Genomic DNA, 15,760 nt, shown 5'->3' on the forward strand with positions numbered 1-15,760 from the left:
GAAAGGAGCAGCCAAGCAAACTAGGACTCAATTTCTAGACTTTAAGAAAGCCGACTTCATAAAACTTAGGGAAGTGCTGGGTGAGATCCCATGGACAGTAATACTAAAAGGAAAGGGAGTTCATGATGGCTGGGAGTTTGTTAAGAGGGAGATAGTAAAAGCACAACGCCAGGCAATACCAATGAGACGGAAACATGGAAGGTGCCTAAAGAAGCCAGGGTGGCTATCTAAAGAACTTTTAACTGAGTTAAGATTAAAAAAGGATGTGTACAAAAAATGGAAAAGGGGGGAAACCACCAAGGAGGAATTCAAACAAATAGCCAGCACGTGTAGACACAAAGTCAGAAAAGCTAAAGCACAGAATGAACTCAGGCTTGCTAGAGAGGTTAAAAGCAACAAAAAAGGCTTTTATGGGTATGTTCATAGCAAAAGGAAGAACAAAGAAACAGTGGGGTCACTCAGAGGAGAAGATGGTGAAATGCAAACAGGGGACACAGAAAGGGCTGAACTCCTCAATGCCTTCTTTGCCTCATTCTTCTCCGATAAAGAAAACAATGCCCGACCTGAAGAATTTGGAGCAAATGATTCAGCAAAGGATACACAGCCCAGAATAACTAAGGAGATAGTACAAGAATACTTGGCTAGTTTAGATGTATTCAAGTCTCCAGGGCCAGATGAACTGCATCCAAGAGTATTAAAAGAACTGGCAGATGTGATCTCAGAACCACTGGCAGTCATCTTTGAGAATTCCTGGAAAACAGGCGAAGTCCCGGCAGACTGGAGGAGGGCAAATGTTGTCCCTATTTTCAAAAAGGGGAAAAGAGAGGACCCAAATAATTATCGCCCAGTCAGTCTGACATCAATACCAGGGAAGATTCTGGAGCAGATCATTAAGCAAACAGTCTGTGAGCACCTAGAAAGGAATGCTGTGATCACCAATAGTCAGCATGGATTTCTGGAAAATAAGTCATGTCAGACTAACCTGATCTCATTTTTTGACAGAATTACAAGCCTGGTAGATGAAGGGAACGCAGTGGATGTAGCCTACCTTGATTTCAGCAAGGCATTTGACAAGGTGCCCCATGATATTCTTGTAAAGAAGCTGGTAAAATGCGGTCTTGACTATGCTACCACTCAGTGGATTTGTAACTGGCTGACTTACTGAACCCAAAGGGTGCTCATCAATGGTTCCTCTTCATCCTGGAGAAGAGTGACTAGTGGGGTGCCACAGGGTTCTGTCTTGGGCCCGGTCTTATTCAACATCTTTATCAACGACTTGGATGATGGACTCAAGGGCATCCTGATCAAATTTGCAGATAACACCAAACTGGGAGGGGTGGCTAACACCCCAGAGGACAGAATCACACTTCAAAACGACCTTGACAGATTAGAGAACTGGGCCAAAACAAACAAGATGAATGTTAACAGGGAGAAATGTAAAGTATTGCACTTGGGCAAAAAAAATGAGAGGCACAAATACAAGATGGGTGACACCTGGCTTGAGAGCAGTACATGTGAAAAGGATCTAGGAGTCTTGGTTGACCACAAACTTGACATGAGCCAACAGTGTGACACGGCAGCTAAAAAAGCCAATGCAATTCTGGGCTGCATCAATAGGAGTATAGCATCTAGATCAAGGGAAGTAATAGTGCCACTGTATTCTGCTCTGGTCAGACCTCACCTGGAGTACTGTGTCCAGTTCTGGGCACCACAGTTCAAGAAGGACACTGACAAACTGGAACGTGTCCAGAGGAGGGCAACCAAAATGGTCAAAGGCCTGGAAACGATGCCTTATGAGGAACGGCTAAGGGAGCTGGACATGTTTAGCCAGGAGAAGAGGAGGTTAAGGGGTGATATGATAGCCATGTTCAAATATATAAAAGGCTGTCACATAGAGGAGGGAGAAAGGTTGTTTTCTGCTGCTCCAGAGAAGCAGACATGGAGCAATGGATCCAAACTACAAGAAAGAAGATTCCACCTAAACATTAGGAAGAACCTCCTGAGAGTAAGAGCTGTTCGACAGTGGAATTTGCTGCCAAGGAGTGTGGTGGAGTCTCCTTCTTTGGAGGTCTTTAAGCAGAGGCTTGACAACCATATGTCAGGAGTGCTCTGATGGTGTTTCCTGCTTGGCAGGGGGTTGGACTCGATGGCCCTTGTGGTCTCTTCCAACTCTATGATTCTATGATTCTATGAAAAAAACAAAACAAAGCAAAACTTGACACATGAATTGTATATTAAAAACTGAGTTCATATTAAAGGGTGGCAGATAAGCTTTAAACCTGGTAGACATCTTCTCAAAAGTGGTAGATATGGCAAATATATCTTGTCCTCCAATAATCTGGACTGATTTCTGGTAGAAGCTGGTATTTTGTGGGTTTAAACATACATCCACACCCAAAAAATCTAGGGTTTGCCACTCAGTTTAACCATGAACAAACACAAACCCTTTTGTTGCAAAATGTGACAATCTACAAAAATGCAAACGCAACACGCTGGCTAATAACTGTTAGTTAATATATAATTGGTATGATGAATGACATCATACCAATTATATATTTACTAACAGTTATTAGCCAGAATGTTGTGTTTGGATTTTTGTAGATATTCAGTTTAACCACGTCTGTTACCCTCCAGGGTATGAATTAAGGAGATCACTGAAGAGAAAGGAGGCACTTTATTCTTAGGCTTCTTTTGATTTTAGCTCATCTCTCTTTTTCCGCCTCTGGCAGGCAGAATCCATACATTCACACTTCAAATATTTGGTTTAATAAGGCTTGAGACATTCTTGCAGTGTAGAAAATGGCAAGCTTGAAAAACAACAAAGAAAACCCACTGATGTATTTCAGTGTGCAATTTGGTCTCCTTTTTATCAAATATGCAGTTTCTAGCAATAGGGGGGAAAGCTATATAATTGACATTTCGTAAGAAGGGACTGCTCTCTTTCTGCAACGTATTTTGACACACCAATCTGATTGAGAGACGGTTTTATGTTTTGTTAAAGCCTTGTTCCCCTCGTGTAAGAGGTTCTTGAAAAGCATTAAGACTAAGACTGTCTCAAAACAAACAGTGATGCCTTAAACTACGAAAGGATCTTGCACATTTTGTTGTATAATCAATGTACTGTAAAAAGATTAACATTTCTTCTATACTAAACTGTTACTGGATGACTAGGAAAGAGATTTCAAGTAGCACTGCGTGGTACACAAACTTTCTGGCTTCATTTATCCTACTGATACTCATTCATATAAGGCCTTCAGCTGGTTGTGAGCCGGTTTGGACAGCTTCATAGTCCTGTTAAAATGTCTTCGTATTCTAACAGGCTTGCTAAATGAAAGTAAAATAAAGTGCCTTGTGCTGGTTTCAGTGCCTTTTATTGACTGTGCTTCCTGCTTGGTGTCATGCAGGTTAGTTCTTGACCTCACAGAAATCTCCTGATAAATTTTCTCTAGTCTTCTTGAAACTCACTTCAGCCCCAGCCTTGGGCCTTAAAAGACTTTTCCTCACATTGTGGATAATTCCTTCACCTTGCAGGGGTTTTCAACTAGTGCTCATGAGAGGCAGATGCTGCTCACAGCACAAGTTGACTAATAATCACTTGCACTATAGTTTTCAATGAGTCTCAACCAGGGACTCTAGCTTTCAGTTCTCTAGCTTTCTTGAAACTATTTATAGAACCCTCCCAATTCCTGGGATGTTTCACTTGAGCTGTTGTTGTTGTTGTTTAGTCGTTTAGTCGTGTCCGACTCTTTGTGACCCCATGGACCAGAGCATGCCAGGCACTTCCACTGCCTCCTGCAGATTGGTCAAACTCATGTTTGTAGCTTTAAGAACACTGTCCAACCATCTCGTCCTCTGTTGTCCCCTTCTCCTTGTGCCCTCCATCTTTCCCAACATCAGGGTCTTTTCCAGGGAGTCTTCTTTTCTCATGAGGTGGTCAAAGTATTGTAACCTCAGCTTCATGATCTGTCCTTCCAGTGAGCACCCAGGGCTGATTTCCTTAAGAATGGAGAGGTTTGATCTTCTTGCAGTCCATGGGACTCTCAAGAGTCCAGCACCAGAATTCAAAAGCATCAATTCTTCAGCGATCAGCCTTCTTTATGGTCCAGCTTTCACTTCCATACATCACTACTAGAAAAACCATAGTTTTTACTATACGGACCTTTGTTGGCAAGGTGATGTCTCTACTTTTTAAGATGCTGTCTAGGTTTGTCATTGCTTTTCTCCTAAGAAGCAGGCGTCTTTTAATTTCGTGGCTGCTGTCACCATCTACAGTGATCATGGAGCCCAAGAAAGTAAAATCTCTCACTGCCTCCATCCTTCAAATTTACCTTGGGATTTCACTTTTGGATAAAATGTGATGAAAACTCTAGCCACTGCAGCTACCGCAAAACTTGTAGTAAAAGGGAGTAGTTGGTAGTATTCAGTTTAATACTGCAGCTTGTAGAACCAGGGTGGATTTGATTTAAATCAAATCGATTTAAATCATGATTTAAATCACTAGTCAGTAATACTTAATTTATTTATTTATCAGAAAAACTCATTCTTACTGGTATAATCTTAATATTTTCAACCAGATGAAGGTTTCCTTTTTGGAATAAAAAAAATTCAGAGTAGTTTTTACACCTTTATCCAAAATTACTGATTTAGTTATACTATTAGAAATACATGGACAGATAATTATGAAATTATTGTGAGGTTTAATAAGTTAACTGTTTATATTTGGATAACTTTTCTGCTGTACTTTATTGGAAGGAGAAAAATAATCATTTCCTTAATAACAATTTAAACAATTTATTTAACTAAAACAGTAACATTATAGCATATGTATCCATGTTTGTTAACTGATGTGGTTAAACAATTTATAAAAAACAAACAAAAAACACCTTAGACTGAGTTTCAGCACACATGACAAACTTGCCAACAAAATGAAAGAGAGTGTAATTGTGAAAAACTATGCAAGGCCTATTTTTTAATATTTTTGCAGGATGGCATTTCTCCATAGATTTCAGAATTTGAATTCTACAGTAAAGTAGTACATGAATGCTTGCAGTATTATGTTTGATTTGCAAGGCGGATGTTGTCTCCAGTGGACCATTCCCTTCTCACTAAAATACAATGGATTGGACCCTTTCCTGACACCTGCAGTTTGCACTTTAGAAAATAATCTCCACAATGTTCTTTCATTTTCATATTAGCTTGCGGGCAATAGTTATCAATGTCACAACCCTTAAGTCATATTGCCATATCATACTTTCCTCCTGTAGATAGAAAGCTCTGTGAGAGACGAAATCGTGAATCTAATAACGATGGCATTTATATTGTGTGCCCTATATGAAAATGTGAACTATGAGAAATGCATAATGTGTAAGATACCATTGATAGAAGACAGCCTGGGATTGCAAATGCTGTATGGCTATAAATATAGTGGGTGCCAATGTGGATAGCCCAGTGCTGTTAAATAATATTGAAAATATTCAAAGCCATAGCAGCTTGGTTCACAATTAGGTAGGCATAGAATCATGGATTGCGCGACGAGGTCACCAAGACACCCCAAATAAGAACACAATGACACTTAATTTTTGTTTAAGGTTTTTGGCATAATTTTGGCCACAACTTTATTAAAAATACAGCAATGTGAGTGGTTGCTTAGGCATTGGTAGCGACTAACTGACCCCGCACGGGGGCAGCTCTGACATTCGCACCCCCCGCAAAGTCAGAAAGGGCAAGTCACCTGGGGAGAGAGACAGGACTGGGAACCATGCCTCACCTCTCCCCAGAATGCTCCCAGGGGCTCTTGCGTGGCCCTAGCCCTCGGACAAAAGCATGGCGAGCCCCTGGGTTCCTTTAATGGAAAACCCTTGCAGCAGCAGCACTTTTGGAGGGGCAGGCACAGCCAAATCTATACCCCTCCACCAACCAATTCCCAAACCAATGCCTAACCACAAAGCCACTCCTGACATACGGAGGAGGGGTTGTGGGCTCACGCCCCATTCACACCCTCGCGGGTTCATTAGCATTCATCATTCACCGTACCAGCCAATCGGCTGGCGGCGGGGGCGGGACTAGTAGGGGGCATTTAAGGTTGGGGTAGCCCATGCTCGCCCCTTTCTTTTCTTTCAGCAGCTGTGGTTTCCCACCCTCCTGCCCTTTAGGTTTTCATTTGGACTTTGCTATGGGCTTCGGCTGGTCGCCGCAAGGGGCCTGGTAGGAGTTTTTCCATTTGGCTAATTGGCTGTATTTTGGAAGCCACTTGGTTTTTCCACCTACCTCGTAGCAAAACGTCACAACACCTTTGGTTTTGGCGGTTAGGCATTGGCAGGGGTATTATTATGCAAATAAGTTGGGGGGGAGGAACGCCATCACCCCCCCAAAATGTTGAAGGGTAGTTCGTTAAAGGACTCCGGGGGGTGTGGCCTCGTCCAAAACCTATGGAAGCTAGGGCCTAAAGCGCACTCCCGAGCAGTAACCCCTCGGGGAGCGCCTAGGGATGTGCATCTCGGGGGCTCCCCCTGTTGGTGCTTAACCCTTCCCGGTTATACCGGTTAGTCTGATAGGGCCAATGCCTAAAGCCAATACCGCTCTTACCTGTAATCAATAAAGTTGTGTCCATTCTTCGCCCATTAACCTAAATTCTGGTGTCCTGTGTCTTTATTTATTTCATCTGTGGGAGGGGGCGGGAATCGCCACGCAACCTTACAAGTTGTGACGATTTGCTACGCAGTAGGCAAAAACCAAATGGCACCAGCCAATCAGCCAAATGGATAAAATTCCTACCAGGCCCCTGCCCCAAAGCAGACGACCCCATGACAGGCATAGCAAGGTCAAGCAAACAGCCTAACATTAGGGAGGGAGGGTGGGTGAGCCGAAGCACGCAGCGAAAGAGGAAGCGTGTCACTGTGTGCAGTGTGTTTAACAAACAGGGCTATCAATCAATAAATGGCAACATATAAATCTCCCCAGTAACAGCCCGCCCCTGCTTAAAGATGGCCAAACTCTTTTGCCCAGCAACAGTGAGGTGTCTTGTCAGCCCCCACCGCAACACGTGCTCTCCATGAGGGAGAACACGCTTTCTGGGATCACATGGAAGAGGGTGACTTCTGCAAGTGATTCCTTTCAGAAGAATCATATGGAAATGTGTTAGGGGAATTATTTGTGCATGTGATTTACCTCTCAGTCCTATGATCTCAGATAGGATTCTGTTAATCGGATCATCTAGAAACATATTTCCTGTAGGAGCTCTTCACAGAGCGTGCTTTCATGCATATTCAGTGAAGGGAATAACTTATGGGAATCGGCTTCACATTTCCCCTGAGAGTAAATAAGATAACTGATAATCCACGGACACTATTTTCTTCTTCTTACAGTATCGTCTATTTGCCCACTTTTATATGTCATCTTGACTCAGAATCACTATAGTGCTTCCAGCTTCAGAAAGAAACCTTTTCTCCTTCTCTGCATTTTGATGGGCAGGGGTGGACTAAGATAGAGGTATTAATTCAATTTGCTGAGAGTACAGTTTAACTTCAGGTCATAATTATAACAGTAAAGTTAATGATCTTGATTGTGTTCAGGCAATGACACTGTAAAATGAAGCTAACCACTGCATAGACAAACCCTGATCATCTAAACAGGAGATTTTCCTTATCCCCAGGTTGTGTAAGGAAAGGGAATCATCTAAGTGTTTGCATTATAGGATAGAAAATTGTCAAGTATTTAGTTTTTATCACTATGGGAATAGCATTTGGATTCTCTGCCTCGGGCACCAAAATGGCTTGACCATCTCTGAAAATGTGAAAATAAATAAGTAACTAAAGAATCGGGGCACATAATAATAATAATAATAATAATAATAATAATAATAATATCTTTATTGTCATTGCCCCCTTCGGGGACAACGAAATTACTTGACTGCTCCATAAAAACACTAATTAATCAATACAATATAATACAGCAAGGGAGATTAGATGACTTTCCAAGTCTACTATATTAAAGGGGGGGGGGAGAGAGAGAAGGCACTTCAGAAATCCTTGCGTTATTGAAAACAACACACTGCATTATTTCACCAATATTCACAATGTTCCAGATAAGTGCATTTTTTTCTCATGAGTGTGATGATTGCTGTGAATGTGCAAAGGAAAACATGAACGATATGCAGAAATATTCAAAGGGCAGGGGAATCATTAATTTCAGCTATAAACAGCCCTTCCTCACAGGAATTTCTTATGTAGCAGGAATGATAAAATACTAATTAAAATAACTGCTTGAAACTAACAACATATGCCACTCATGTGGCCTACATGCTAAGTCTATATATATATAAAAAAAACCAAGCTAAGTGTGACCAGACAAAAATGTGATCATACGAGTTTATAGCCTGAAGGAACCATTCTCATGAGAAATCCTGTCAGATGGAATTGTATCCATGGAAGATAGGACTGAAAATGGCATAAAGAAAGGAATTCCTGTTATTTTTACAGTGGCCTCTCCTCCTCCTCCTTTTTCTGACACTTTGCAACCCCAAATCTGGGATCTTTCTTTAGTTACTCCAATACTGTGGAAGAATTTACCAGATGAAGTCTGGCTGAATTCCTTTCTCTAGGCCTACAAAAAAAGAAACATGCAAAGCCCATTCAAATGCATACTACTAGGTAGGGTCCTCTTGCTATTTTTATTGAGCTGATTGCATCTGATCTTATGACTGTTTCTTTCTAGTAGCTTTATTGGGTTGTTTTATTATTGGTTGCATAACCTCCAAGTGCCCCTATTTTTCAGGAACAGCCCCGGAATTATGAAGGCCATCCTGATCGCAGAATGTCCCTCTTTTCCCCTTCAGCACTGCCACCACCAGTGGCAGGATGAGGATGAGCCAGTACTTGTCCTGAGCAGTGCCAATGGCAGTGGCAGTTGCAAGAGAGCATCCCATTGCATCTCCATAGCTGCTGCTGGAGAGATGGAAAGGAGGAGGAGGAGGAGGAGGAGGAGAACCTGCAACCGCAGCTTCCAAGGCCCAGTCCCATGTCAGTGGCAGAGGAAGCCACTCAGGCGCCTGGGGAGGTGCGAGCTGCCCATAGCGGTAGGGTGCACCATGGGGCCTCTAGAGTCTGCCTGCCTCCTCCCACTCAGCCGCCCTACAGCTGGGGGGGGAGGCAGCGGGTGGACCGTTTGGACAGCGCAGAGCCTGCATGTGCCCAAGCCACAGCATCTCTCCCAGGAGAGACACGTGGCTCGGGCGCACTGCAGGCCCCGCGGTGAGTGCCGCCTGGCATTTTGTCACCCCCCCCGTCATGACACCCTGGGCAAACCGCACCCACCGCACCCCCTTCCTCCACCCCTGTCTCACGTGATTCTCCAGCTCTGAGTCTCAGACACAGGGCAAGGTCACCCCAGGCAGGAGGAAGAAAGGGAGAGCAGAGCTCAAAGAGCTTTGCTTTGCTTTGCTTTGCTTTGCTTTGCTTTGCTTTGCTTTGCTTTGCTTTGCTTTGCTTTGCTTTGCTTTGCTTTGCTTTGCTTTGCTTTGCTTTGCTTTGCTTTGCTTTGCTGGGCAGCCTGGGTGTCATTTTGGACTTGCAGCTGTCCATGGAGGCGCAGGTCAGTTCTGTGTCCAGGCAACTGTTTACCAGCTCCATCTAGTATGCAGGCTGAAACCCTACCTTGCCAGCCAGATGGGTGAGGTACAAATACCTTATGGACTGCCTTGCCAGAGTGGTGCATGCTCTGGTTATCTCTTGCTTGGACTACTACAATGCATTCCGTGTGGGGCTAACTTTGAAGGTGACCCGGAAAGTACAACTAATCCAGAATGCGGCAGCTAGACTGGTGACTGGGAGTGGCCTCCAAGACCACATAACACCGGTCTTGAAAGATCTGCATTGGCTCCCAGTACGTTTCCGAGCACAATTCAAAGTGTTGGTGCTGACCTTTAAAGCCCTAAACATTCTTGGTCCAGTATATCTGAAGGAGCGTCTCCACTCCCATGGTTCTGCCGGGACGCTGAGGTGCAGTGCCGAGGGCCTTCTGGCAGTTCCCCCGCTGCGAGAAGCCAAGTTACAGGGAACCAGGTAGAGGGCCTTCTTGGTAGTGGCACCCACCAAGTGGAACGCCCTCCCACCAGATGTCAAAGAGAACAACAACTACCAGACTTTTAGAAGACATCTGAAGGCAGCCTTGTTTAGGGAAGCTTTTAATGTTTGATGCATTACTGTGAAGCTGCCCAGAGTGGCTGGGGAAGCCCAGCCAGATGGGTGAGGTACTAATAATAATAATAATAATAATAATAATAATATAAATGCTTTGTGTATCCACGGCTAATCTTGCCCCTTTCTAAGATATATTTATTGGTGTTTCTTTTTCTTTTTGTAAATCTACCACAGAATCAAATACAATAAAATTGGGTTTAAGGGGTTTTCTCAGGATGATGGAGGGTGTGTGTGCTGTGTCCTTTTGGTGTAGTGGTGGCACATGTCCTCCTTCTGATATGAAGTGTGATGTGGGGGAGATGACAAAAAATAGGGGGGTCGAGTAGAGTCAATTTGTGTCAGGAGGTAGGAAATGTCCATATTTTCATTTGAGGAATCTTGGAGAGTATGTGGTTGTTAGCTGCCTTGAGCACTCGAAGAACTGGCCATCTATCTGAAATAAATAAATTAAATTTGAATAAATGAATGAATAAATAAATAAATAAATAAATAATGCATTCATTCATTCATTCATTCATTCCCCCATCAGGACAGGACCAGTAAACAGTTGACAAGATTAGATGGGTGATCCTATTAATCCTCAAAATGGAACACTGTTTTATTTTTATTTTATTTTTTAAAAAATATTTATACTTTTCAAATTTATACCTTTCACTGATTTTATAATCATTTTGACATTTTAAAATTTGATGTCCTTCACCCACTTTCTGCGGTTTATTTTTAATACCTTCTGCCTATCCAAATTAACTTAATTTGTTCATTTATTCATCTTCTTTAAATATATACTCTTACAAAACTGCAGGGTTTTACAATAATCCTTCCATTTTTTTATCTGTTTACAATTTATCTGTAAATATTCAATAAACCATTTCCTTTCTTTTTTAAAAAGTTTGCTATATTGATTTCTTATTAGAATCATAAAGTTGGAAGATACCACAAGGGCCATCGAGTCCAACCCCCTGCCAAGCAGGAAACACCATCAGAGCACTCCTGACATATGGTTGTCAAGCCTCTGCTTAAAGACCTCCAAAGAAGGAGACTCCACCACACTCCTTGGCAGCAAATTCCACTGTCGAACAGCTCTTACTGTCAGGAAGTTCTTCCTAATGTTTAGGTGGAATCTTCTTTCTTGTAGTTTGGATCCATTGCTCCGTGTCCGCTTCTCTGGAGCAGCAGAAAACAACCTTTCTCCCTCCTCTATGTGACATCCTTTTATATATTTGAACATGGCTATCATATCACCCCTTAACCTCCTCTTCTCCAGGCTAAACATGCCCAGCTCCCTTAGCCGATCCTCATAAGGCATCGTTTCCAGGCCTTTGACCATTTTGGTTGCCCTCCTCTGGACACGTTCCAGTTTGTCAGTGTCCTTCTTGAACTGTGGTGCCCAGAACTGGACACAGTACTCCAGGTGAGGTCTGACCAGAGCAGAATACAGTGGCACTATTACTTCCCTTGATCTAGATACTATACTCCTATTGATGCAGCCCAGAATTGCATTGGCTTTTTTAGCTGCCGCGTCACACTGTTGGCTCATGTCAAGTTTGTGGTCAATCAAGACTCCTAGATCCTTTTCACATGTACTGCTCTCAAGCCAGGTGTCCCCCATCTTGTATTTGTGCCTCTCATTTTTTTTGCCCAAGTGCAATACTTTACATTTCTCCCTGTTAAAATTCATCTTGTTTGTTTTGGCCCAGTTCTCTAATCTGTCAAGGTCGTTTTGAAGTGTGATCCTGTCCTCTGGGGTGTTAGCCACCCCTACCAGTTTGGTGTCATCTGCAAATTTGATCAGGATGCCCTTGAGTCCATCATCCAAGTCGTTGATAAAGATGTTGAATAAGACCGGGCCCTGTGGCACCCCACTAGCCACTCTTCTCCAGGATGAAGAGGAACCATTAATGAGCACCCTTTGGGTTCGGTCAGTCAGCCAGTTACAAATCCACTGAGTGGTAGCATAGTCAAGACCGCATTTTACCAGCTTCTTTACAAGAATATCATGGGGCACCTTGTCAAATGCCTTGCTGAAATCAAGGTAGGCTACATCCACTGCATTCCCTTCATCTACCAGGGTTGTAATTCTGTCAAAAAACGAGATCAGGTTAGTCTGACATGACTTATTTTTCAGAAATCCATGCTGACTATTGGTGATCACAGCATTCCTTTCTAGGTGCTCACAGACTGTTTGCTTAATGATCTGCTCCAGAATCTTCCCTGGTATTGATGTCATTCTTCCAGTAAGTTTTGCCATTTCTGCATATTCCATAAGGTTTTGTATCCATTCTTCCATTGCTGGGACTTCTTCTTCTTTCCATGGATAGAAAACTATTTTAAAGCCTTGTTTTCCCTCTATCAGGCCTAGGCAGAATAGCAGGGTGGGATGCTCAACTGGGATGTGTGTAACTTTGCACTATGCTACTATAACGTACACTGGTTTACTTTACACTAGCTTCTTGTGCATAGGATTGCCCCCTAAAGGTAAAGGTAAAGGGAGCCCTGACCATTAGGTCCAGTCATGGCTGACTCTGGAGTTGCTGCGCTTATCTCGCTTTATTGGCTGAAGGAGCCGGTGTACAGCTTCTGGGTCATGTGGCCAGCATGACTAAGCCGCTTCTGGCGAACCAGAGTAGTGCATGGAAACGCTGTTTACCTTCCTGCCGGAGCGATACCTATTTATCTACTTGCACTTTGATGTGCTTTCGAACCGCTAGGTTGGCAGGAGCAGGGACCTAGCAACGGGAGCTTACCTTGTCGCGGGGATTCAAACCGCTGACCTTCTGATTGGCAAGTCCTAGGCTCTGTGGTTTAACCCACAGCGCGCCCCTAGAGCATTCAAAATGACAGGAGCGAGAGGGAGGCTGTGTATGTGTGTGCGTGTGATAAAAAATTCTTTCTTCATTTTATTTTTTAATACTATCTTCCATGGATGCTGTTCCATCCTTACCGCCACGAGATTGAATTCTTCAGGCTATAAACCATTATGTATTATTTTCTTCATTTGCTGTGCTGAATTCTTTAGAGAAACGGCATTGTAAGATAAATAGAAGATGGCTTGGCCTCTGAATAATAAAAGAAACTGACTAAAACAGCTCCGTGGATCACAAACAGTTACTGTGCAGCTGGGACACTGTAACATTGTGCTGAGGACGAGGTAAAGAATAAAAGTCTACTCCCAATCCGCACATTTCTTCTAAAAAGAAAAAAAAAAGGCACACAGCTCTAGCTTTGTGATAGTATATCCGCAATCCCTATTTTTATGGTCACTCTTCAGAAAACAGCAGCACCAGCAACAAAACCCAGCGAGGTGCATGTTATAAGTGCAAACTGTAGTAGGATTTGGAATAGCACTGAACAGAGACCCTTAAGCTCTGAAACAGCCGTGCAATAAACAGCAAGCAACACAATCCAAATCAGTAACATATATAGGTACGAAAGGAGATTATTCATTGTGTGTTTTGCAATTTTCAGAAGTGCTGAACATGCTCGTGATTTTTCTTTGCTTTCCCATTGTGTGTAAAAAAACAAAACAAAACAAAACAAAATGACAACAGCAACAAAACAACAACCCTGTAGTAATTAGCTGCAAAACCACAAAAGCCAAGCAGGACACATCCTTCCCCTTCAGATGTGGGCCTGGGAAAAGTGGTACAGCATACAGGTCCTTTCTTTAAATTAGAGCTAGGCTTATGCACCACCTGCTGGCTGAGCGTGTGATCATGCTAGGCTCTTCAGTCCTGAATAAGCAAGAGGATATACAGTGGTACCTCGGTTTATGAACTTAATCCGTTCCGGGAGTTGGTTCTTAAACCGAAACCGCTCTTAAACCAAGGCGCGCTTTCCCTAATGAGGCCTCCCGCTGCCAGTGCCCTTCCACCGTCCGGCTTCCATTCTTAGACCGAGGTAAAGTTCGCAAACCAGGACACTACTTCCGGTTTTGCTGAGTTCTTAAACCAAATACAGTAGTACTTCAGGTTAAGAACTTAATTTGTTCTGCAGGTCCGTTCTTAACCTGAAACTGTTCTTAACCTGACACACCACTTTAGCTAATGGGGCCTCCTGCTGCCGCTGGGCCACCGGAGCACGATTTCTGTTCTCATCCTGAACCAAAGTTCTTAACCCAAGGTACTATTTCTGCGTTAGTGGAGTCTGTAACCTGAAGTGTATGTAACCTGAGGTACCACTGTAGTTCATAAACAGGGCTGTTCTTAAACCGAAGTACCACTATACCACCACTTAGGGCTGGACCAAATTCACCATTTATTTATTTTTTTTAAAAAAATAGAGATTGAAGGGAGGAAATTTCCTGAAGCTTCCTTTTAAATCCTGTTTGCTGTCATTAATTCCTCTCCCTGCAGCATATTATGACCCTTTCATAGTAAAGGGCCTTCTTTAAAGAGCTTCTTTCTCTTGCAGCCCAACGAGGGATCACATATTGAATATGATGTAATTGTACTAGGTAGGCGATCGAACCCGGCTACTCATTGATATCACTGAGGGCAAACGAAATCAGGGCAGAGCTTCTGACATAAGTAAAATGGTTAAGGAAATCAGCCCTGAGTGCTCACTGGAAGGACAGATTGTGAAGCTGAGGCTCCAATACTTTGGCCACCTCATGAGAAGAGAAGACTCCCTGGAAAAGAGCCAGATGCTGGGAAAGATTGAGGGCACAAGGAGAAGGGGACGACAGAGGACGAGATGGTTGGACAGTGTTTTTGAAGCTACCAACATGAGTTTGACCAAACTGCGGGAGGCAGTAGAAGACAGGAGTGCTTGGCATGCTCTGGTCCATGGGGTCATGAAGAGTTGGACACGACTAAATGACTAAACAACAACAACAACAACAAAGATGGTTGTTTGCAGCCACTTTCACCCCCTTTCATAGAGTCGTAGAGTTGTAAGGGACCCCGAGAGTCATCCAGCCCAAGCCTCTGCAATGCAGGAATCTCAACTAAAGCATCCATGACAGATGGACATCCAACCTCTGCTTAACAGCCTCCAAGGAAGGAGAGCCCACAACCTCCCGAGGGAGACCGTTCCACTGTCAAACAGCTGAATGCAATCCCTGAAGAAGCACACACTGAACAATCACTGTGTAAGTTGTGTGCACCCAAGGCGAATAAACAGATGTGTTGCAGAGGCTGAACAGTCCTAAATGTTCATTTGGAAAATCCATGTTTTATCCCAAACCCTTTGATGGGGAATGAATGGTTCAGTGAAATAGTTCCAGGAGAGGGGAAATATTATCTTGGCCTTAGTTTGCTACTGGGTTATAGCCAACTAAGTCTTGCTCAGAGTAGACCCATTGAAATCAATATCCATTACTTTCACTGTGTTTATTCTCCATAGGATTAACATTGAGTCCATCCCATTAGTATTTTGCCACTGGACCTTTTTTGAGTAGGAGTAACATTGGACAAGACCCATTATTACTGAAGACCTTTTTCTTCCAGCAGCCATTTAAATGAAAGTCTGACTTTATCATTTTGACTGACTTTTAACTTTTCTGCATTGGATTTTTCTGTGTACTGCTTGGAGACTATTGTGGTCACGTGGTATATGAATTGTTA

The 15,760-nt window shown here is 43.1% G+C and overlaps 2 protein-coding genes across 3 annotated transcripts in view; one reads left to right on the forward strand and one right to left on the reverse strand.

Annotated features, from left to right (window-relative positions):
* CDH12 (cadherin 12) overlaps window positions 1-15,760 on the forward strand; it is a 721,954-nt gene that overhangs the window by 264,293 nt on the left and 441,901 nt on the right. The window lies entirely within an intron of this gene.
* The window catches only part of LOC308481973 (tigger transposable element-derived protein 1-like), a 449,404-nt gene that overhangs the window by 242,503 nt on the left and 191,141 nt on the right, over window positions 1-15,760 (reverse strand). The window lies entirely within an intron of this gene.

The sequence above is a fragment of the Podarcis pityusensis genome (assembly GCF_964106645.2).
Source record: "Podarcis pityusensis genome assembly, chromosome: 7".
Classification (NCBI taxonomy): domain Eukaryota; kingdom Metazoa; phylum Chordata; class Lepidosauria; order Squamata; family Lacertidae; genus Podarcis; species Podarcis pityusensis.